Here is a 23,294-nt window from a genome sequence, read left to right on the forward strand (position 1 = left end):
CTGGAGCTCCCCTGGTGCCAGCAGCCCTGCAGGAGCCTGCTGGAAACCTGCCTGCCAAGGGATGAGAAAGGCCACTCGTTGGTAAAAAGAAGGGAGATTCCCCCTAATCTCTGCCTTTGAGATGATTTTTCTGTAATTCTCCTCTGAGAGCTGTTTGTGCCTGGGTCTTGGAGAGGTAAAGGGGCTCTTCTTGCAGGGCAGGGGGAGGAGGAAGGAGCAGCCCCATCTCAGGGTCACCGTGGCCTCTCCCAGGACCACCTTGCCTGACATGGGGACATTTTCCCACTTCCATTTTCATCTCTCTGCCTGTTTTCACATTGCCCCTCTTCGGTCACATTCCTCAGCAAACACATTCTAATCACAAACCCTTTCTGGCAATAACCCTGAATGTTTCCAGCTGTAGCATCATCAGTTCAGCCATGGCGTGGTGCAGAAATTGAGCAGGACCTAAACTGAAGGAGGGAGAGGGGCAGAGATGCAGAGTTGGCTGCAGAGGAGCAGAACAAGGACAAGGACAAGAGAGGCCCCGGGGCTGTGCCAGGCAGGTGCTCCAGGGCAGGAATGCCATTAAGGGGATGTGCCAGGTGTGAAGTCCCAGCTGAGCCCGTCCTGCTCAGACCTGGGGACGCGCAGAGCACCTGCACTCCGCACGCAGAGCTCAGCAGATGGGGAGGCAGGACAAGGGTGAATGCTCTCCTCAGCCTGCAGTGGGTTTGAGGTGTCTCTGTGCAAAGCTCTGACTTTGAGTCTCCCCTGTGAGGAAAATGCAGGGCACAGACATCACCGGGGCCCCTCTCCTGTCCCTGTGCCCCCCTTGCACCCAGCCTGCGCCCCAGGAAAGCTCTCCTGGAGAGCTGCTCCTTGCAGGCTGCCCTGTTCCCCCACACAGAGCAAACCTGGCAGCTGCATCAGCTGCTCCAGAGCCTTCCCCCGTGCAATAACCTCTCATTATTTTTTAATGTTGTTGTAACTTTATGGTTTAATCAGTATTTGCAATTTGTTAGTAGTCCAGGCTGCAATAAAATTGTTTTCCAGGTACTGAAACATCCTATCAAGGTTTGTAAAGCAGTGGTTCTTAGTTTATCACACTCATAAAAAGCACTGGCAACTTGACAGATATAATAACTTTTTTTATCAAGTGTCTAATTTGAGAGGAAATTAAGCCATACGTTACATGCCGATCCGGGCTGGAATTGGAAAAAGAGCCAGGCACCCTCTCCCCACCCCGGCAGGCTCCTCTCTGATCCCACCCTCTCCTGCACAGGCAGGGCTGCTCCCAGCTGCCTCTGCATTCACTCTGCAGTATCCTCAGCTCTGGGTGTATTTTTACAGGGCACTGCACACTTAATAAAAAATTATTTATGTGGCCTGCATTGATGTCACAGCAGTGAAACAATACCTTGCCTTTCCTGCAGCAGAGCCGTGATTTATACGAGTGCCTGGAAAAGCTTCCTCGAAATGCAGTGCAGATGCTCCAGGCCACTGTAACTGCCTCTATATCCAGTTTACTTCTGGGCCGGGGTTTTTAAATCAGGCAGGTGATTCTGGGGGTTTGCATCCCTCCGTCCCAGGGTCCTGGGGCTGGGACTGCACCGGCCTGGGGAGAGCAGCTCCCTGAGCTTGGAATCATTGCAGTTTTGTGCTGGAATTTTGGTCAGTCTGGCAGAACTCCCCCAGTCCCACATGCCTGCCCAGGGGAGCGTTGGTGAGCTGAGTGCTGTTGGCTTTGTCCTTGCCCCTGGAGGCCTCTCCTCTCCTCGTGCCTCTGGCTGGGTTCTGATCCAGAACCTTCCCTGTCCCCCCGCTGCTCCCCGGCTCCGCTCGCCCCGTGATGCCAACCAGGGGGAGAACCCACGTTCTCCCCGGGCACTCACTGAAGGATAATTTATCTTGGTGTTCCATTCCAGTGCTGATTTTCCCCTGTTCCCATAGGCGGTACCAAAATGCCAACAAACAATTGAGCAACCGGCAGGGATCACCCGGAGAGTGCTCCCAAAACCAGCTCTGAAGCAGTGCCTGGGTGCCCCCCGTGTCCTGCGGGCAGAGCCCCTCACCCTGCAGCGTCTGAGCCCTCCTGGGCCAGGCTGGGGTTGTGCTGCAAGCCTGGAGTCAAAGTCAGATGCTGCCTGCAAGCCACACACTTTATTTGTTTAAATTTTCATGCTCGCGGATGTCTGTGACACAGGAGACAGGTTTATGGAGAGCGAAAAAAAAATGTTGACAAATGGCCCAGTAATCAACTGGAACATGCAATAAATCATTGGAGTGCCAATAACACTTCCAGGAGGAGTTGCGAAAGGTCATTACGATGCCACCATGTATCATGCAGCGCCAAACAAAGCAAACAGAACATGTTGGGAATAGGATTATGGGAGAAGCATCTGTCAGTTCTAATTAAGAATTAACTGTGGATCCTATATAAAAAGATGTGTGGTTTATTCCTATCTCCCTCCTTTTCCCACTTAGCTCTCCATTTTTCCCTCTCCAAAATAAAACTCAATTACTCCAAAAGGAAAAAAAAAAAAAACAAAAACAGCCCTCTGTCATTTAATCTATTCAACAGCAGGAAAAACAACCCGATGTGACAAAAGAGTGAAAGCTGGCGGGGAGGCCGGGGCTGTGCTGGCTGCCGAGCCGCGGTGGCTGCGCGGTGCTCGGAGCCCGCCCCGGTGAGATCCCCGGAGCTCCCGGACGTGTCGGGGCCGCGGGAGGCGGGGAACGCTCGGAGCAGAAAACCCCGGGCCCGCTCCTGCGGGAGCTCGGAGGCTGAGACGCTGAAAAGCTTTTGGCTCCCGATGAAGGAAGTGCAAACTGAATAAGTGACTGTAAAATAAAGCAGAGGAGTTAAAGAGAGGAGAGCCAGGAGAGAGAAGGTGCGGGGTGACCGAGAGCTGCTCCCTCGGGGGGGACGAGGGGTCTCTGAGCCCACTGTCCACCACATCCTGCCCCCACAGCAAGTGGTGCATCGGTCACAAATCCCTGGGATTTGTCCCCTCTGGCTGTCCCTCCGTGCTCCTGGCACTGGGGCTCACCCAAAGGTGACAGAGGGACTGAGCCGTTCACCTGCCTTGAGCCCCGTGAGCAGCGTCCCCTCCCTCACTGCAGGGACCCTCCCTGTGCCTCGTAAATCCCCCCAGCACCTCCTTCCTTCCACCTTCCCCTCTCCTCCTCCAGCTCCCTGTTCTCTCTCTCCCCATTAATCTGAGTTGCATCCCATGGGCACCTGGCCCAGGGCTCCAGCTGAGCGGGCTCTGCAAGCACCACGCTTTGCTTTCTTATTATTTTTTTCCCCTTTCTTGCTCTCTATATTTCCAGGCCTCATTTCTGCTTGAGTTTGCATTTCTTCTCTTTCTTTTCTTTTTTTTTTCTTTTCCTTTCTGCTGACTGAGACAAGACTGTGTCCTACTTCAACATCCCAGGATTTGTTACAACTTCAAGGTGCAGGTTTATGGCCACAGTTGTCCCGTTTATGGTACAGTTCTTCTTATGGGTTCTAATAAACTTTGTAGCTCCAGGGTGCTCTTAAATCCTGATATGAAAGATAGAGAAGAATCATTATTTAGTCCAACTAAATATAAGATGCTTCACCCTTGAAGGCTGAGGATAATGTTTCTCTCACAGGTGTGGAAGGACCCATAATTCCTGTGTACAGCAAGTGCAGCTGCAGGGGAAAATAATCAATTCTCCCTGTGGAAATAGGTGTGCTCCCACCGAGTGGGCTGGGGAGCAGCAATGCCAGCTGGGATGGCACAGGGAAATGGGATTAAAACACAGCACAAGTTGCAGTGAAAGGCACGGGTTGGGTCAGAAATGCAGGGCAGTGCTGTGGAAAAGGAATGAGACCCATTCCAGCAGAACAAGGGACAGCACAGGGGGTCCCACAGACCCCAGCTGGACACCCCCGGTCCCTGGAGCCCTTGGGGAGGTGACACGGTGCTGAGCAGGGGCAGCCACCTGCAAATGAACGATTCAGGGTCACTCTGGGCTGGGCTCAGTCCCTCCCCAGCAGCGCTCCCACAAACACGGAGCGGCTCCGTGAGGCCGTGGCAGCAGCCTGTCACTCCAGAACCTGCAGCCTGCCAGGAAAGTTCTCTTTCCTCTCACTGCTCCCTTGAACTGGCTGCTCACATTTTCCGTGGTTCCTCCGGGCCTCCAGCCTGGACAATCCCAGCCTGACCTGGAGCCACTCCCAGCAGCCAAATGCCAGGAGGCAGCCAAATATCACCAAAATATCCCTTGGATGCTGCTCACCAGTGCAAACAATGTGGCTGAAAGGCACTGGAAAGGCCACAGTACAAGCCAGCAGCTTGTTCAGGTCTATGCAAGTGTTCTGAAGGATGTATTTCCCTGAGTTCTTGGTGTCCTTGGTACACAGTACAACACATCCCAAATGCCACCCTAAGTGCAGCTGTGGAGTGCAGGGTCCAGGCAGGGCACCTTGGGATCAAGGACAGCCTGTGCCCCCAGGCTGAGCCCTGCTGGGAGCAGTGGGACCCTCCCAAATGTGCCCTTCCAGCAGCCTCTTCCCATTTATCCCGAGCGGGCTCCTCCTCAGCAGATGTTCAGGACTCAGCACTCAGGCTCACACGGAGGAACTTCCAACACAAACCATCTGGAAAAGGAAACAACAAACTCTCTGCAAGCTATTCCCCTCCTCTGTCCCCGATCCCAAAGTCACTGGGAGGGATTGGGGAGGACAGGGAGCGCCAGCACGGGAAAGGAAGGAGCGTGTCAGGGAATGCTCCCAGGCAGCCTGCAGCTGTTCCAGGGAAATGTGGCAGGGCAGCTCAGCTCCTTGGCACGGCCCAGGGCTGGCAAGGCACCCACAGCTGCTTTGCCCCACGTCAGCTTTGCCCCACGGAGCTGGGGGCAGCAGGAGCCAGGGGAGCTTCTCCCTCTTTGCTTTTCATCCTGGCTGTTTCCCGCCGTAGGGGGAGCTGGTAACTTTAGCCCCCAGATGGGAATTTATTTGTTGTTCACCAGTCCCTGATACCAGAGGCTGTTCTTGTTCAGGCCAGGATGTTCTTGCCTCCAGCAGGTCCCACGGGGGCTGCGGGTTCCCCGGAGCTGGGGCTCGGTGCACACGGGGTTATCCAGTCACTGCTAACAGCAGAACGTGTGCGGGCTTTTGGAGGAATTCCTGCTACCCCTGGTGGCACGGGAGAGCCCAGCGGGCTGCGAGCCCCGCTGCTGGTGCTTCGGACTTGCTGCTGGAGGGAGGGCGATGAGCAGGAACAGCTGAGGTGGAAGATGGGCTGTGCTCGATGGAATTCTGGCAGCGGAGGGCGCGCTGGGGGTCAGAACTGCAGTGGAAATGGGTGTGTGGGTCCTGCTGCAGCGTGTGCGGGGTCACAGCCCGTGGTGACAGACAGGGCTCGTGTGGGTGCCTCCCTTCCCTTCGGCTTTTTCGGGATCTCTGCTGCTCTGGGATCTGCCCTTCCCCGCCTCGCGGAGAGCTCCTGCACAGCCCGGGAAATGGGGCGGTGAAAGCCGAGTCATCCATCCCCGCGCTGTGTTTCCAGAGGAGCGAGTGTGACTGTCAGGTTTACAAAAGATTGTTTATGTTCGGTGGCGTGAAATGGGGAGCGAGTGCGCGGAGCGGAGCGGGAGCGGGGGCTGACAGCGCCGCATCCATCCTCGCTGCTCGCCGCATCCATCCTGCAGCCGCATCCATCCTCCACGCTGCGGCGGCCAGAGCGCCGCGGCCGCTGACAGCGGCCATAAATCACCGCTGGGAGATGCTGTACCTACAGCTCACACCGCTCCCCGTGACAAACACACAATAATCCACACAGCGCAGCACTTTTTCTCCCCTCTCTCCCTGCGCCGCTGGTGCTCAAGTGACGACAGGAGGAAACCTGGAAAGCCTGGATGCGTCCTGCGGGACCGCGGCAGGGAGCGGGGCTGCCACGGCTCCGCGCCCGAGCTGCGGCTGCAGGGGGACCGGGGGGACAGGGACACCTCTGCAGGGGTGGCCAGCAGGGGTCCCGGTCCCAAGGCGGGATTTTCACTCGCCACAGCCCGAGGAGGATGGGGCTGGGGCAGGTGGGATGGAGGTGGGACAGGTGGGATGGGGCTGGGGCAGGTGGGATGGGGCTGGGGCAGGTGGGATGGAGGTGGGACAGGTGGGACAGCACTGGGACAGGTGGGATGGAGCTGGGACAGGTGGGACAGGACTGGGGCAGGTGGGATGGGGCTGGGGCAGGTGGGATGGAGATGGGATAGGTGGAACAGGACCAGGGCAGGTGTGATGGGGCTGGGGAGCGATGCCAGCCCCGAGCTCTGCAGTGTCCTGGGGATGGCCAGGCTGGGCACACGGGGCCGTGGTTCCTGCAGCCCAGACAAACCTTCCTGGGCCGTGTGCTGCCTGCACAGGGCCTGTGTGAGCTGGAGAGGTGACCCCGCTGTGGGCACAGGGCCCTGGGGCAGCCCTGAGCTGCCTCCCCGCACAGGGGTGCAGGTGGGGGCACAGAGGTGCCAGCCCGGCCGCCTCAGCCAGGCTCCTCCTGGCACCTGGAAGCAGAAACACAATCCCCAAAGAAGGAGAAGGAAAGGCAGGAGGCAGCAGTGCTGCCACCACCCTGGGCTGTGATTTGTGAGGGAACAGGAAGGAAAGAGGCCTGTCTGGTTGGACAACCCTTAAATCAATGTATCCTAATTAACAAAAGATCTAATTCATCAAAATGACAGCAACTCTATTTATATCACCTCCTTCCATGGGGGCTGCTGGGGGTTTAGGCTTGGGGATTTTTCTCCCTTCCCTTTTCTGACAGCTTTATCTTTCCCACACACATTTTAATTTTCCCTTTCTGGGGGAGAAGGACTGATAGTGAAGCCTTCCTTGGGAATATGGACATTTAATTGACATCTTCTGCCTCACCCCCAAAATAGCGGGGTATGTGGGGGGAGCCGGGAAGGAGAAGTTATCTTAGGGAGGTGCAGGTCTGATTTGAAGGGGGAAGAAACCGCTGACAGGTGGGCAGGGGGTGCAGCTATCCATGCAAGATGTGGTCAGGTCCTGCAAGCCGGGCCTGTGCTCTGAAAACACCCCCAGCAGGAGCCGTGGTCATACAGGGATCTTGGCTTTCGCTTGGAAAAGCAAACCCTGAGAGCCTGACAACGTGCTGGCTGACACCTTAAATCTTGAAGTGCATAAAAAGAAACCCAACTGTTTTGTTTTGTTTTAATATCTGGAACCTCGTGGTTCGGGGGCTGGCAGCGCGGGAGGCTGAATTGCCGTATAAATACCGGGCCCGTGGCAGCGCCGAGCGGCTCCGCTGCTCTCAGCGGGCTCGTGCTGGGGGGAGCCAGGGCTGGCCGTGATATAGGAACACAAAAATAGCAATAATAGTAATGAATCCTCCCACGGCAGCGCAGAGCAGCGAGCCGAGCTCAGGACACAAGCCCTGGCTCGTGCGGGAGAGGAGGCTCGGGAGGCTGCTGGGGTGGAAACATCACCAAATATCACCAAACTGAACCAAACCAAACCAAACTGAACCAAACCAAACCAAGCCAGGCCACGGCACCGTGCTCTGAACGGCAGCCTGCTCTGAGCACACAGAGAACAGCAGATGAAAGGGCCGTAAAATGGAGCCGTGGCTGGCACATCCATCCTGCAGAGCCGGGTACCTGCGCCTCCCCGAGCCTAAACTTCGGATGAACCAACGCGCTGCCGAGCGCATTTATATGCAAAGGCGTATAATATGTCCCCTGTATCTAATTATCTGTCAACCTGAGGCAGTTTGTTTTCCAAATCGGCCTCTCGGCTGTGACTTTATGAGGTCGTAAAGAAAACGGTGCCACTCTCGCACCGGAGCGCCGGGAGAGCCTGGATCAACAAATTACCATCTTTAATGGTGTCTGCCGAGCGAGCCGCTGCCCTCCGGCGTGTCCCGGCACAAAGAGCCCGGCACGGGCAGCCCCAGGGCCCGGCACAGCCCCAGGCAGCGCGGGCAGCCCCAGCCCCAGGGAATCGGGCGGTTCCCAGCCCTGGCATTGCTGGATGGGGCAGGGAGGGCAGGGGTGACCCCCGCGCTGCCCACCCGCCTCCGCTGACCCCAGAGGTTGGCAGGAGCTGCTGAACTCCAGGGCTGAGAGAGCAACAGCACCGAGCCACGATTCCTCTGCCCACGCTGCTCCTGTGATTAATGATGGAAAGGAATTAAAAGAAAGGAGAAAAAAAAAAAAAAAGAGCGAGGGAGAGGGGAGGGGAGCGGGTCAACAGCTGAGTGCAAGGCAAGTCGCTAGACAGGGAGTAATTAAGATACTTGGGTAAATATGATTAATAAGCTCAAACTGGCAGGGTGTGCAGTAAACAAGGGCTAACCAGATGGTACCCTTTCCTTTCTGACAATGCTGCAAGCTTTGTAAAAATAGGAAGGAAGGCTCTGGATCCTCGCAGAGAGCTCGGGAGGAGGGAGGATTCAGCACAGGGCCAGGGCAGTGAATCACCTGATAGGAATGAGAGACATTTCCCCCTCCATCACAGCCCGGCCAGGGACTGGGAAAACACCAGCACATGGATCAGACACACCAAAAACACCAAAAACACCAAACACACCAAAAACACACCAAAAACACCAAACAACCAAACACACCAAACACACCAAAACCACCAAACACACCAAAAACACACCAAACACACCGAACACACCAAAAACACCAAACACACTGAACACATCAAACACGCCAAACACACCAAAACCACACCAAACACGCCAAACACACCAAACAACCAAACACAGCTGGTCCCTGAGCCGGCACTGGCCAGCACCCAGGGCCAGCCCTGGCCAGGGGGTCATGCCCGGCCAGGGCTGCTCAGAAATTTCCCCACAAAACCCTTCCCTGTCAGGAGATGCCATTTCAACAAAGGTGAAACATTTGCGGAAATGCGCTGATTTTTGATGAAATTGCATTTGGAAAGAAAAATCAAAGGAGAAAATCATTTCGATAAGGCCAAAGCATTTGAGTTTGACCTTTTAGGAATTAAATGGCATAGGGGTTTTTTTCCATTTCAAAAAGCATTTTGTTTCAGTGTTATATATATAGAAATATATCTGTAAGAACTGCTGAAGCCAGAATGAAATGTTGTGATTATCCCAACATGTGATGATACATTTCCCCCAGTGCAATACTACATGAAATTCAGCCCAAATATCCTTCTGCTTTGAAACCTGGACCATCAGAGCAGCAGGACAATGTGTTCAGGTCTCAGAACTATCTGTCTGCACTGGATATTTACTGTCCAGCTCTTTGGAAGTAAGAAATTTGCCAAGTAGCCCTGGGTATTAACGTTTGATTAAATCAGCACTTGACTTTTGGCTTCCTCAAGACAAGGGTTCTCCTTTTTCCCAGCTGAAAAGTTCCCAGTGATAATGAGAACAGCAAATGTTTTGTCTTCACAGGAGATGAGCAGAACACGGGGCGTGGGAGGAGCTCTCAGGATCCCGGGGACGGCTCCAGCTTTTCCCAGCACTGCTTTTCCCAAGCTCACTCTTTTCTCCTCAGGTGAGGCATCTCAGTGTTGTGGTGAACTTCTCCTGGGCTGGGAGCTTGGGAGGTTGTCCCTCTGCTGTGCCACAGATCTCAGGTCACTTCAGGTCTCCCTGCCCAGACTCTGAGGCTGCCCCAGGGCAGGGGATGGGGCTGGCTCTGCCACATTTGTCCCACCAGTGCAGGACTGGGGGGGCTGTGGATGCTTCCAGTGTGAAAAACTCACTGAGATTTGTTGGGAGGCTGAAAGAATAGCCAGTGGCTCGAGGAGGTGGGGCAAGGATTAAAGATAAAGAAGAAATTTCAGTTCATTGGCAGGACACATATTTTTCCAATGTAAAAGCAAATGGGGGAACCCTTAAATAAATTGACTCTATAAAAACGTCCCTTTGTATTACCGCCTCACCTTTTCAGGGGGAAAACACCAAGGTTTATTTTCATGGATCCAGAATAAAAATATCAGTGCTGCTTTGCAATTTCCCAGAGCCACTGAGCAGTCCAGAGCTATTTAAAACCCACAGCCCCCTCGGCAGCCAGCGCCCGCCCGGCTGCAGCAGCAGCTGCCACGGAATTACAAGTCCTCGTCACAAGTGAGGAGAAACAAGTTGTGGCATTTAGGAAAGGTCTGCAAAAATAGGTGTCAGACCTTAACTAATAGTGATTGTCCTTCCATTCTGCTGTAATTTACATTTAATTCACACATTTCATTTCCATTTAAAATATGATTACAGTGTTTTGAAGCACATCTCACCTGTCCGCTCCGATTAGGGCGGGATGGAAATAACACGGAGCAGCAGGAGAGAGGCTGGGCTGGGGAAACACTCGGTGCTGCTGGGGACAGAACACTTCCAAAAACACCCCCTGAGCAGGGACAGGACAGACAGACAGACACAGCCCTGCCCACCCTCCTGCTGCCCCCACAGGCAGTGCCTGCCCCAGGGCTTCAAGCACCCTTAGGAGTTTTCACAGCTTCCACCAGCTCCGAGCCTCAGCCAGCCTGGCCTAGGACACCCCCAGGGATGGGGCAGCCACGGCCTCACCGCCCTCCCAGGGGAGAACTCCCCTGCTCCTGCAGGGGCCTTCCACAAGACTTTTTTAGGCAGAAGAAGTCCTGGCTCAGAAGCAAACCAGGCAGGGCCGTCCCCAGCCCGCCCCCGGAGCGCCGCAGAGGCAGGAAGGCGCTGATTAATATCTGCTACGTGTAGGGGAAAACAACAACCCCGTAAACAGTATTATTAACCCATGGGCTGGCAATAAATCAGTGTGAGAAGGTGACCTCAGCAATGCTGGAGTAATCCTGTGTGTCAGGGTAAATTTATGAGGCCAATTTTATTGGCCTGTATGACCCAGGCTCCTTGGAGATGTCTCAGTAACAAATCCAATCCATATCATTTATTAGCTTTGCACAGTGTCAGCTCGGAGCACGGGAGGGATCCCATTAAATCCTATTGCTCCCTCTGCCAACCGTGGGCACAAATAAGCTGTTGGATAATTGTGGGCTGCCAGGAGCCCCCAGTGAGGAGTCTGCTCTTGGATCCTCGCAGCCTCCCAGGCTGGGAGTGCTGCGCTTGGGTTTGGCCATCAGCCCCTTCATCATCATCAGGCCGTGGGGACAGGGGTGACAGAGGTGGGGACAGAGGTGACAGAGGTGGGGACAGAGGTCTCCTCAGCCTCCCAGGTGCTGGACGAGGACCAGGTGACCCTGGGAGCTGCTGCTGGGCTGGGACAGGTGCAGGGTCCCACTGAAGGGATCTTGTGAACAGAGCTCTGGTGGGTGACAGGCACACCAAGGGATTCCAGAGCTGTTGGTGGCTGAAACTCCTCCCTCCAGGAGGGAAGGGATCCCCTGGCTGGGCCCTGCAGGCAGTGGCCAAAAATCCTCCATTTGGGGGACCTGGGGAGACGGTGGTGACGTGTGTGTGGTGCCGAGCACCCTGCTGGTGACAGCAGCAGTTGTGCCTTGGCAGCAGCACCTCTGGGTCTGGTCCCTGTTGGCCAAGCAGGGCCTGGTGGAGCAGTTTGAGGCTGTTTGACTGTCCCTGTCATCATAAGGTTTACGGATGGTTAATTTATTCTTTATAGCACAGTCATTGATGGCTGTTAAATCACAAATGAGAGCCAATAAAGGGTGAATTGCAGCTGAAATTACACTGTTTATATGACAGCAGAGTGCTGGCTAAAAGATTCATATGCCGCTGATGAAGTACGTTATAAATTTTAATTACCATAGTTTGTACAAATGACATGTTTGAAATGCTATTGAGTAATGTGACCCTGATAATGAAACTATAAAATAAATCATTAACTTTCTGAATGAGCTTTTTTATTTCCATGCTACATGAAGTAAACTTTCCAATTTATTCCATTGCAGTCCTCTTCTGAAAAAAAAAAGTGCCGAGAGAAGAGTCACAAACCTCCCCTCCACTGTGAGGGACACTGAGAAGAAAAGCACAGGAGGATGAGTGGGACATGCTGGGCAGGATGGCAGAAGAGCGGCCAAAGCCAAGCAAAGCCCCCAAGGCCTGGTTAATGCGGGATGATGCCGTGCTCCTGCAGCTGCAGCCAGCTTAGCTGAGGGACAGCACAGATAAGAGCAGGGCTTGAGAACCAGCTCCGAAGAGCCATAAAAATCCCAAGCACAGAAGAGAGAAAATCTCCACCGGAGTCAGGCTGTGATTATAACTGGCTCGCTGGCCAGGGCCCTGCAGCCCGAGCTCTGGCCAGGGCCCTGCTCTCCCCCGGGAGCTCCCGGGATCTGCCCCAGCTTTGGAGCTGGAGCTGAGGTGCCTGAGCCCCGACAGTTCCCCTCAGCAGCCGAGATAATTCCGTGGATGGGAGCGAGGAGCCGAGCTCCAGCCCAGGGAGGGATCTCAGGAGCCTCCCCGGGGAAGGAAGCGCTGGGCGCTCACTGACCCTCGGTCGTGCTCTGCTCATCGAGACAAGGGGATGTTCCAAACCCTCTGGAAGACACTGCAATCAAGTTTTTACCTTTTTATATTGCCATGTATTGTTTTTTTGAAGGATACAGGGCATGAAACAAGATGGGAGTGTGTCAGAGGTTCGTTCCCACCCCTCTGCAGAGGTGTTCCAAAGCACGGTGTCCCCTGCCCCTGTGTGCCCACACTGACCCCTCCCAGAGCAGGAGCAAAGGGGCCCTCCTTCCCCTCATCCTCCTCCAAAAATGCTCCAGTTCTGGGGCTCTCTGCCCCTCGCCAGCACCGCTGCCTTCTTCCTCATCCCCGTGGTTAACCTTTAATTAGGAACCTGTTCTTTGCCCACCTCGGGCTGGATGTGAGCCTCTCCTGTTCCCCAGCTTCCCCACTGGAAACGAGCAGGGCAAACAAAAGGCGGCAGTGGGAGCCTCAAACAAGGAGCTTGGCCAGGAGGGGAAGGGGCCCTGTGACATTTGCTGCTGTGGGGATGCAGCAGGAGGCTGCAGGCCAAGCAGCGTGCAGGGGCTGGGATGCAGGGGATGAGGTAATTTATGACCCCTAATGAGGTTTGCGGTTCTTTGTGCAGAGATGGATCTCATCCCTCACACCACGAGGGTCCCTGTGTGCAAGGGGGTCCCTGTCCATGGGGGCTGTGGTGAATCCCTGGCCGGGTGCCCCTAAATCGGGCAGAGGGTGGGGTGGGCAGTGTGGGCACCCACTGCTGCAGGGCACAGCCCCCAGGGCACAGCCCAGGGGCACCCCCAGCCCTCTCTGCAGCCCTCCCTGGCCCGAGTCTCCTCCCCAGCAGGGTTTGGAGCTGCAGGACTTTAACGCCCGCTCTTATCAGCCACCCTGAAAATATTCCCAAGCAGGCTGCTCATGCCGCACTACTTACCATTAAAAGAAAGGACCACATTATTGCTGTTATAAACCATTGATTAAGGTTTATAATAGCAATAATCCCCTCGAAATTCATTGTTACTGCAGTTAATGACCAGTTTATTAGAGCGTTAACCATCCTTGGCAATGGGCTGAGTCGTTTAATGCTGGTAACGACCAATTTCTCAAGGGTTATTGCTTAAATAACAAGCCTTTGTTAGATATATGTTCCCCCACCAGATACTGCTCCAGCTGGAACCTTCTCCTGTGAAATAATTGTTAATTATTTCCTCCAAGTTTTGCCGCCATGTCTCAAAGTTTTAGGTGGGAAGGGTTGCTGAGGGCACAGAGTGTCAGAGAAGCTGAGAGCCGAGGCTGGGTGACGTGAGGGGAAGCAGCCAGAGACACCAGAGCCATCACTGAGGGCTGTGGGAGCTGTGCTTGGTGAGGGTTTTCCCTCTTCTGTCCCCTGGGAGTGTCCCAGCCCCGGCACAGCCTCCCCCAGAGCTGCAGAGGCTCCAGCTGGGAGCAGGGAATGTCCAAGGATGAGCTCTGGGCTCCCTGGCACTGCCAGGAGCCACCCAGGAAGGGTGAGAGACACCAGAGCCCTCCCTCCCTGCCTCCCTGCCCTCGTACATTAATTTGATCTGAGCGTCTCACGGCGTTAACGATGTCCTATCGTGTCACGTTAGTCCCATCCCTCTAACAGCGTTCCCGGGCCTGACACCAGATGAAAGGTACAGACACGATTACCCTTTAATTGTGTCATATTAGCAGAAATAAATACTGATCCAGCAGCAGGCTGACACGGAACGACGGCAAATCCCCGGCAGTGGGACTGGGCTGGCGGCTCCGGCTCCAGGAAATCGTGAGAGGGGGATCCCAGCCCGGGCTGCCAGCACTGCCCCCTGCTGCCAGGTGTGCAGGGAGCCCCTGGCACAGCCCCTGGCACAGCCCCTGGCACAGCCCCTGGCACAGCCCCCAGCTCCTGGAGGCATCCATGGGGTAGCACCAGGCTGCACTGCCCTGACCCACTCACTGCCAGCTCCTCACCCCCAGCCCTGGCTCTAACAGGCTTTGGGATTCTGCTGTACAAAGGAGCAACCCCCATAGTTCCCCCAGAAAAATTACATTTCCATAGCAAATTGAATTTCAGGCTTTCCTCTCTCTTGTTAAGAAGCACAAAGAAAATCTTGATTTGAGGAATTAGTTGAAGCCTGAGCGGTGTTAGGGTTGGTTTTGGTGCTCGCCTCCCTCCTTTTACTCTGTTCCCACGTTTGTGGGCTCTTTGAGGTGTCATTGGGAACAAAAATCAGGAAAAGGGAAGGAGGGATTACTCCAAAATCTGTGTGAGCTGTAAGTGGTTTTGGCAGTGAGATGCTGATCCTCTCCCACCATGCTTCAGGCTCTCCAGCCCCTCAGGAGGCAGGAACCTCCCAAACAGAAATTACAAATACAAAACCAGAACATTTTCCCCCTCTGTGGGACGGAGTCAGGATTTCCTCTCTGGCCCATCAGGCAGAGCTCCCCTGGTGCAGGCAGCTCCGGGATGGGCTCTGGTGGGGCAGCAGGGCTGGCTCTGCCCCGTGGCTGGGCCTGTCTGTGCTCCCTGTCACCACTGCTGCGGGGATTTGTGCGAGCATCCGTGTTATTTTAGAGATAATGTGAGCAGAGTGGAGCATGTCACAGGATAATGGTCTCCTGCTGCTAGGCTGTTCTTGGCATTTATCAAAAAATGACACCAGAGGGAATATGCTCAAGGGAGCCGAGGTGTCGATTCGATGACTGCTGTTTCGTGATAAAAGTTAACAGAAATAAAAATGAATTAGTCACAAAACAGCTTATTTATAGCAGTGCCTGGCCCAGGAGGGGATCCCTGGGAAAGGCAGGGCAGCGGTGCTCACATTGCTGGGAGGAACAGGCTGCACCCCAAAAGTGCCCCAGACCAAACCAAACGGGGCAGCATCCCCTGGGTTTAACTCCTGCTTTGTGCCTCAGCAAATACCCCCAGACCCTTCTGCACCGTGTTCCAAAACAAAACACGGGCGTGTTTGGCCTCAAACCAAATATTTTGAGCAAAATATTTCAATGTTGCCTGTGTTTATATGTGGCTGTGGGGGTGGGAGCTGGATGGAGCCAGGCCCTGCACTGGGCTCTGGAGAGAACTGGGATCGTGTGCGGGGCTCTGGATGGAGCTGGGACCCTGCACTGGGCTCTGGACAGAACTGGGATCGTGTGTGGGGCTCTGGATGGAGCTGGGACCCTGCACTGGGCTCTGGACAGAACTGGGATCGTGTGTGGGGCTTTGGATGGAGCTGGGACCCTGTACTGGGCTCTGGACAGAACTGGGATCGTGTGTGGGGCTTTGGATGGAGCTGGGACCCTGTACTGGGCTCTGGACAGAACTGGGATCGTGTGTGGGGCTTTGGATGGAGCTGGGACCCTGCACTGGGCTGAACTCCCATCTCCAGGGATGCAGCCCGAGTGGAGGCAGGAAAAAAGGGCAGAACACGGGAAAAAAGGTCAGGCTTTGCTGTAATGGCTAAAAATGTCAACCATGGGTCTGGTGTAAATTAATTATCCCGGCTGGAACCATCCATCGTGGTTCCTGCAGCAGGTTAAGCATGAGGCTATTGAAGGGAAAGGGTGGGATTTGTGTCTCCACCCCAGCTCCCTGAAGCTCAAGGCTTCCCCTTTATCGAGGTGACCAAATCCTTTGGTAATTGCCAAGTTCTGCTGTTTCCAGCTCTGTTTTGTTATCTCAGCTGTGGGCAGGAGCAGCAGGAGGAGGAGGAGGCCGTGGCAGCACCTGGGCTGCTGGCCCTGCAGCAGAGGAAACAACCCGGGCCGCAGGGGCCGCGCTCTCCTCTCCACCCCCGCGTCACTCCTGCCATAAATCCCAGTGACCAGCTTGAACTTCTCTCAATTGACATGTTTACAAGGGAAGTCCGCATTTGACAGGAAAATTAAGCATATCAATCACTTAACGAGGTCGTTAATGAACGGCTCTCAGATCTCTCTGGTTTTGGTAGCACAGTTTATTGATCAAGCTTTCGGCCGGGCCAGATGTTGCCGTGCCTTGATGCTCCGAGCCGGGCCCTGGGCAGGGTTTAGCGAGGGGTCACTCCCTCAGCAGACCCCACGTCCCTCCTCTGTCTCTGTCTCTGCTCTCTCTTCCTCTCTCTCCCCGTTCCCCCACAGAACAAAGGGAGCAGATGCGGGCTGGGGCCCCTCACACCCACTCCGACATATGGAAGTGATCTCCTCTGTCTCTGTAATTACACAGGAGCTGCTCTGCAATGGCTCCGGCTTTTATGGCACAGAAACCAACCCGTTCCTGCATAAAACATCTTTATGGCTTCTCTTCCAGGGGCTCCTTGGCCAGGTCCTGGCAGGTATAAAGGCGTGCGGGACCCCAGCAGCCGGGGGGGACCCCAGGCAGGGCAGAGCGTGGGGGGCAGGGGGAGGAAGACCAAGGGGAGGAGGCAGCCAGAGCTCCCAGTAAAAACCAGCAGCTCTGGGAAGGCAGCAGGGAACACACAACAACCCTGACCCTTAATGGGATCCCTAATTCCTGACTGCATTCACCCCCCGGCCTGGGGGTGCCCAAAGCCCACCTGGGGTCTGCAGAGCCCCCCTCGAGCACCCCAGGGACCCTGCAGGGACCCTCGGGCACGCTCAGCAGAGGGATGGGGCCACTCCCACCCATTTCAGGGAATGCGGCTCCATCCCCACACCCAGCTCTGCACGGGGGTTTGCAGGTCCTGGGTCCCAGCCCCGGGGGGGTCTGCTGGGGGCACCCCCGGTGCCAAATCCCCCTTCCTGGCATGGAGCATCTCAGGGGCAGCCCAGAGCCCCCTTCATCCCCTGGCACTGTGATCTGCTCGTGCCATAAAGAGTGTTTTGGATGTGCTGTCAGCTTGTTTTCAGGAGGGGCTGATAGAACAATGCAGGAGTTACTGTGCAATATAATGGAGTAAAAAAAAAAAAAAACTCCTATAGTGCAACATGAATAGTCCAAAATGCAAAGATGACAATTTAAGTGTTTAAAATGTACTCAAGGTAATTCCAAACAAATTTCAAAGCCATTTCAACCTATAAAACCCCTCAGTTAAATCATTGGTTATATGGTGGCAGTGCTTATGTTGCAAAATATCCCTGGCATGAAAGGGAAACTTTAAAAAATTGCCCGTTAATCCTTATAAATTACTTATTAGTGCTGCAGAGCTGGAGCTGGAGCAGCCTCCCGAGGAAGGCCGGGCTGTTGGGGCACTTTTCGCTGGGCTCCGTGAGGAGCAGCCTTTGATTTGCCGGGCTCTCCGAGGCATTGATGCTCTTCCAAATCGTGACATCAGCGCTGATGTCACGGCACAGCTCCGGCTCCGTCCCTCCCCTCCTCCCATCCCAGCCTTTTCAGGGGAGCCAAAAGCCGCCCCCGGGGCTCATCCCAGCGGGGTCGGGGGGATCGCTGTCCCCAGGGATGGAGGGAGGGGGCTCGGCCCTCGGGTGCCCGCAGCTCCCGGGGGAGCGGGATCCATCCTCCGCTGCCGGAGGAGCCGGGGCTGCGTCTCAGGGATGCAAATCGCTGCTGCGCTGGGTGTCCGTGTTTCACACCCTGCCAGCGGATTAAACCCGCTGGAAAGCTGCGAAGTGCTTGCGAGGAAAATGAAAGTTTATTCCCTTCCCTGCGCTTCTGGGCTCCCAACTTTCCTCCTGTGTGTTTGTGCCCTGATTTGAGGGAGCGACACAATCTCTCACTCGCTCTCTTCTCTCGCTCTTTTCCTTTCACCAAACAGATGTAACTATTTATTCCTTATGTCCCAGTTTTCCTGTAATTTCATAAAGTGCAAATTTGCTGTCCTGCTCCCAAATGCCGAGTCGGTGGTTTGTCATAACAGTCATCAGTAACTGTCGCTTTCTGCCTGGGGCTTAATTAACCCACTCTCTCATTAGCATGTCCATGCAGTTGTAAGGAATGAAAGCCTGATTATTTTCTACAACAGTCGCAGCCAATTACTGCACTGAAATGGAACCACATTAATCAAATCTTTAGTACAGTGGCAAATTCAGAGATATCAGATTGCAAAAGACTGCAAACCTAATATGTCACTGTCAGCGGAGCTACGCAGGCATTTAGCGAATTGCATTAAATAGATGGCTCCGCTGAAACCGCATGAATTTAATATGTGATGGGATCTGGAAGCTATTAGTGTGACATGGCAAAGCACTGGGAGCTTGGCAGCTCTGGACTTTATCCATGAACTCAGGAAACTCATGTAAAACTTGTGTGTGTGTGTGTGTGTGTGTGTGTGTGTGTGTGTGTGTGTGCGTGCAGCAAAATCTCGTCTGCTTGGGGAGAAGGCTCAGGCATGGAGAAACGCAAGGAAAACTGGAAATACTCGCACATGACAGAGGCTCTGTGCTGCTGTCCCCCCCCAGAGCAGAGCTCGGGGCTGGAGAGGATCCCCGTGCCAGGACAGGGGACACGGCCACGTGCGGGAGCTGCTCCGGCCACAGGCTGCCCCGGGGTCGGTGCCAGTGCCTGGGGAATCGCTGTCGGGCAGTGGGACAGGGGTGTGACATGGGGACATGCCATGGACATGGACATGGACATGGACATGGACATGGAGCATGGAGCGTGGACATGGACATGGACATGGACATGGACATGGACATGGACATGGAGCATGGAGCGTGGACATGGAGCATGGACATGGCCCTGCCACAGTGACACACCATGGACATGGCCCTGCCTGAGTGACACACCATGGACACAGGATTCACATGCAGAACTCTGTCCCTGAGCACTGTGCAGACCCCAGGGTGGGCACTGGGGCTGCTGGACAGGGAATGTCCTCCCCAGGACCCCCGAGTTCCTGCTGTCAGTGGCTCTGTCTGTCCCCAAGTGCTGCCCGTGCCTCAGCCCTGCTCCCTCCTGGCCGTGCCTGCTGCTCCCTGCCAGGGCTCTGTGGGCCCAGGGCTCTCCCTGCTTCCCCACGCTGGCTGCAGCAGCTCCCGTTGGAAACTCCTCCTCTTCCTCTCTCCTGGCAGCTCCTGGAGGTTCAAAGGCTGCGCAGTTGGCGATGCCAGGGCTGTCACAACAGCAGCTTCAGCTCAGGCGTGAGCTCAGAGGCATTTCCAGCTCTGCTCTTAGCGAGCCCATAAATTCACGTTGCTCTGGCTTCCGCACATTCCCAGCTCCTGGAGACGCCCGTTCTGCAGGGCTCAGGTCCCAAAGTGAGCCAGGAGTGACAGAAACCAAGACCTGTGCCCTTTTTTAGCCCCATAATCCTTCCTTTGCCAGGCTCAAAGCACAGCAGCCTCCTGTGCCGAGGCTCCTGGGGGCCAGCTCCAAGCAGGGCTGCAGGACAGCCCGGGAAGAGCCTCCCCAGCAGCCCCTGCCGCGTGGTGTCCCCGCGGTGTCCTCATGGTGTCCCCGTGCTCTCCCCATGCTGTCCCCATGGTGTCCCCCAGTGCTATCGCATTGCTGTCCCCATGCTGTGTCCCCGTGCTGTGCTGTCCCCATGCTGTCCCCATGGTGTGTCCCAGTGCTGTCCCAGTGCTGTCCCCGTGCTGTCCCAGTGCTGTCCCCGTGCTGTCCCAGTGCTGTCCCCATGCTGTCCCCATGCTGTCCCCGTGCTGTCCCCATGGTGTCCCCATGCTGTCCCCATGCTATCCCCGTGCTGTCCCCCTGCTGTCCCCATTGCTGTCCCCATGGTGTGTCCCTGTGCTGTCCCCATGCTGTCCCCATGCTGTCCCCATGGTGTGTCCCAATGCTGTCCCCATGCTGTCCCAGTGCTGTCCCCGTGCTGTCCCCATACTGTCCCCATGTTGTCCCCATGCTGTCCCCCAGTGCTGTTGCTTTGCTGTCCCCATGCTGTGTCCCCGTGCTGTGCTGTCCCCATGGTGTCCCCATGGTGTCCCCATGCTGTCCCCATGGTGTGTCCCCATGCTGTCCCCATGCTGTCCCCATGCTGTCCCCGTGCCCGAGCAGGGCCAGGGCAGTGCTGGCAGCGGTGACAGATGAGGCTCCCGAGTCAGGGGCTGCTCTCACACAAACTGCCTCCATCAGCAGCTCGCTGCTCCCATCAGTTAATCTTCCTGCAAACGGTGCTCTCCCGGAGCAGGGGCACGTTTCCTCCCCCAGTCACCTAATCTACCATCTAGTTTATGCACACATGCTCCGAGGGGTTTTTTAGAGATATATATATATGTTTTTTTCTGAGCAATCAATCTGTGCGGCGAGGAGCTGCGACTGAATTTAAATACCAGGGTTTTCATTATCTCCAGCACAGGGAAGAGAAAGGGGGGAGAGGGACATTGAAAATAGAGGGGAATAAATTCCAATCTCTTGAACAATATATCTGAAGGTGTGCAGATTCCTGCAGCCTTGCAATGCCGAGGGTATCACACCAAGTCTTCTCCTGCAGAAGGAATATCCTGGGAGAGGAGATTGCAGAGAGCCTTTGGCTGCATGTTTGCATCCTTCCCACTGCCCTGCATGCACTGGAGCAGCCTGCAGCGAGTTCATGGGATTTTGGAGATCCCAAAGGGCTGGGTCCTGCTCTGCCACAATCTTTGAGTAAACGCTGTGCAGACTGCACCTAAAAATGTCCCTGATATGTCAGTTTTGCTGTTTCCCCTCCCTGGGGATGGTTTGTCAGGAGGAAGGGACCTGAGGGCAGCACAGGGGTCCCACCTGGGCCCTGGGCCCTGGCTCCAGGCACCCCCAGAGATCTGAAATTAAATAAACTTTGCACGGGCAGCACTGAGCCCTGGGCAGGAGTCACTGCAGGGGGCTGGACCCCTCAGTGGGGACAATCCTGGGGACAGTCCTGGGGACAATCCTGGGGACAATCCTGGGGAGAATCCTGCATCCCAGGGGATGCTGCAGTGCCGGGCGCAGGACCAGGGGCTGGGGGTGCCCCTCAGGGCCCCCAAAGGAGCAGGCAGGGTCTGCCCCGGGGCTCTGCACCCCCCTCCCTCCATCCCCCTGCACCTTCCCCGGCCTCTTCCACACCAAACCTCTCTTTTCCTCCCTCTTTTCCTTTTTTTTTTCCCTTCTCCCAGGGAGAATTGTAGAGAGACTGATGGTTTTATTTTACATGAATCACTGATGATCTAACAAATTAATTACCTGCTCCTTCCCTCGAGAGGTCACAGAGCCTGGGTGGGGGCCACCCCCCGCTCCCCCTCGTTTAAAGCTCCTGCTTTAAACACCAGAGAAAAAGGTCAAAATTGCCAGTTTAGGTTAAAATCAGATTTAAACGTCTCTTACTAAACACAGAGGCACACAAACTCAATATGTCATCTTTAATGGTTCAGAACAAAGCCTAGAAAAATTGTGTCCCAGCACCCAGGAATTTTATAACCTTTGATATATAGCTTTCATTATTAGCAATAATTCCTGTAACTGCATCCGGCTCCACGGGAGCACATATTGAATAATAATTCTCCTCGTGTTGATTCGTGCCCATCCCATGGGTCCCCATGCCCTTCATCCTCCTCTTCCTCCTCGGGCACCACCAGCCTTTTGTTGTCTTTTCTCTCCTCTGTTTTTGGGTTTGGCGGGCACTCCCTCCCTCCTCCCCCGCCCTGGTGGTGGCGTTAAAATCCGATTTCCCGGCTGGGCTCACCTGAGCCCGGAGCAGCCCCGGCACAGCCGGGAAAAGGCGTTCGCTCCCCTCCGCCTCTTTTCACAGTCAGGCTTCAAGTTCACATGTGAATTTATGCCAGTTTTGACATTAGCAGGAAAAATTAACAGTTCTCACACACACACACACACACACACACACACGAAAAGAAACTTGCACAAAAGAGGTTTTGTGTTTCAAGCAGAATAAATTATAGTGTGATGTTATTAAAACACTTAGTTGTTAAGTTGCCAAGAAAATCCAGTATATTCACACGGACTCGAGGACCTGTCTCCATGCAAAGTAATTAAATTAGATTTATGGGCTGCATTACATCAGTGTTTGATAGTTCATTTTTCCTTTCTTCATATTTTGTCCTGCTTTATTAGAGCATGTGACAGATGGTAAAAATAGTGTGAAGTTTCTTGGCCCTGTGCTAAATCCCCCTTCGGTAGTATATCTCTCTTCTGTCAGTTCTCCCCAGTGATGATAAATTAACCTCTCCTCTTCTATCCCAAGTGTGGCAGTAAAGCACTCTTTGACACAGCACTATCACTTTATCTTAATCTGTGCTGTTCCAGAGGCGGGGTGGGGAAGGAAGCGAGGGGAGATGATGCAATCGCTACCACGAGTTCAAAAGAAAAAAAAACCAAAAAAACCCCAAAAAAGCCACCACAAGAAAAAGATTTATTGTGTCAAAAAAAAACCCAGAAAGCCGGGAATAGCGCTGATTTATGGAATCTGCTGTGTGTGTGTATATATATATATTTCTGTGTGTGCATGTGAGCACACACGTGTCCATCTGCCCGTTCCCATTCCCTGCAGATCGCAGGGATCCAGCCCTGCCCGCGGGCATTCCCGGGCTCCTGGTCCAGCCCTGCCCCGTCCTCCTGCAGCCCGGCCAGGGCCAGGGGCTCCTCTCCTCTCCTCCAGTGCCCGCAGCACCTCGGGCTGTCCCGCCTTGTCCCCAGCCCGGCCAGGGCCAGGGGCTCCTCTCCTCTCCTCCAGTGCCCGCAGCCCCGGAGCAGCTCGGGGCTGTCCCGCCTTGTCCCCAGCCCGGCCAGGGCCAGGGGCTCCTCTCCTCCAGTGCCCGCAGCACCTCGGGGCTGTCCCCCCTTGTCCCCAGCCCGACCAAGGCTCCTGCTCTGCTTTCCCGAGAGAGCCCCGGGAGGATTCCCGGGATTCTGGAGCTCTGGGATGGGGATTGGTGAAATGAGCTCACGGATCTCCTTCGAGTGAGACAAGAGGATTTCAGTCTGCTGGGCAGGCAGGGGTGATGAGAGCAGGGAAACTGGGAATGGGAATGGGAATGGGAATGGGAATGGGAATGGGAATGGGAATGGGAACGGGGACGGGA

General features: G+C 54.9%; 1 long non-coding RNA gene across 4 annotated transcripts in view; it reads left to right on the plus strand.

Annotated features, from left to right (window-relative positions):
• Positions 1-15,582, plus strand: part of LOC134562618 (uncharacterized) — a 132,015-nt gene extending 116,433 nt beyond the window's left edge. For 3 of the 4 annotated variants that reach the window (XR_010083218.1, XR_010083219.1, XR_010083216.1), the window contains exons 3-4: positions 9,405-9,507; positions 11,864-15,581. This is a non-coding gene — a long non-coding RNA (uncharacterized LOC134562618). Of the gene's footprint in view, positions 1-9,404; positions 9,508-11,863 lie in introns of all 4 variants that reach the window. The other variant, XR_010083217.1, reaches the window with a different exon arrangement.
• Positions 15,583-23,294: the final 7,712 nt, after the last annotated feature.

Source organism: Prinia subflava, chromosome 29 (assembly GCF_021018805.1).
Source record: "Prinia subflava isolate CZ2003 ecotype Zambia chromosome 29, Cam_Psub_1.2, whole genome shotgun sequence".
NCBI lineage: Eukaryota > Metazoa > Chordata > Aves > Passeriformes > Cisticolidae > Prinia > Prinia subflava.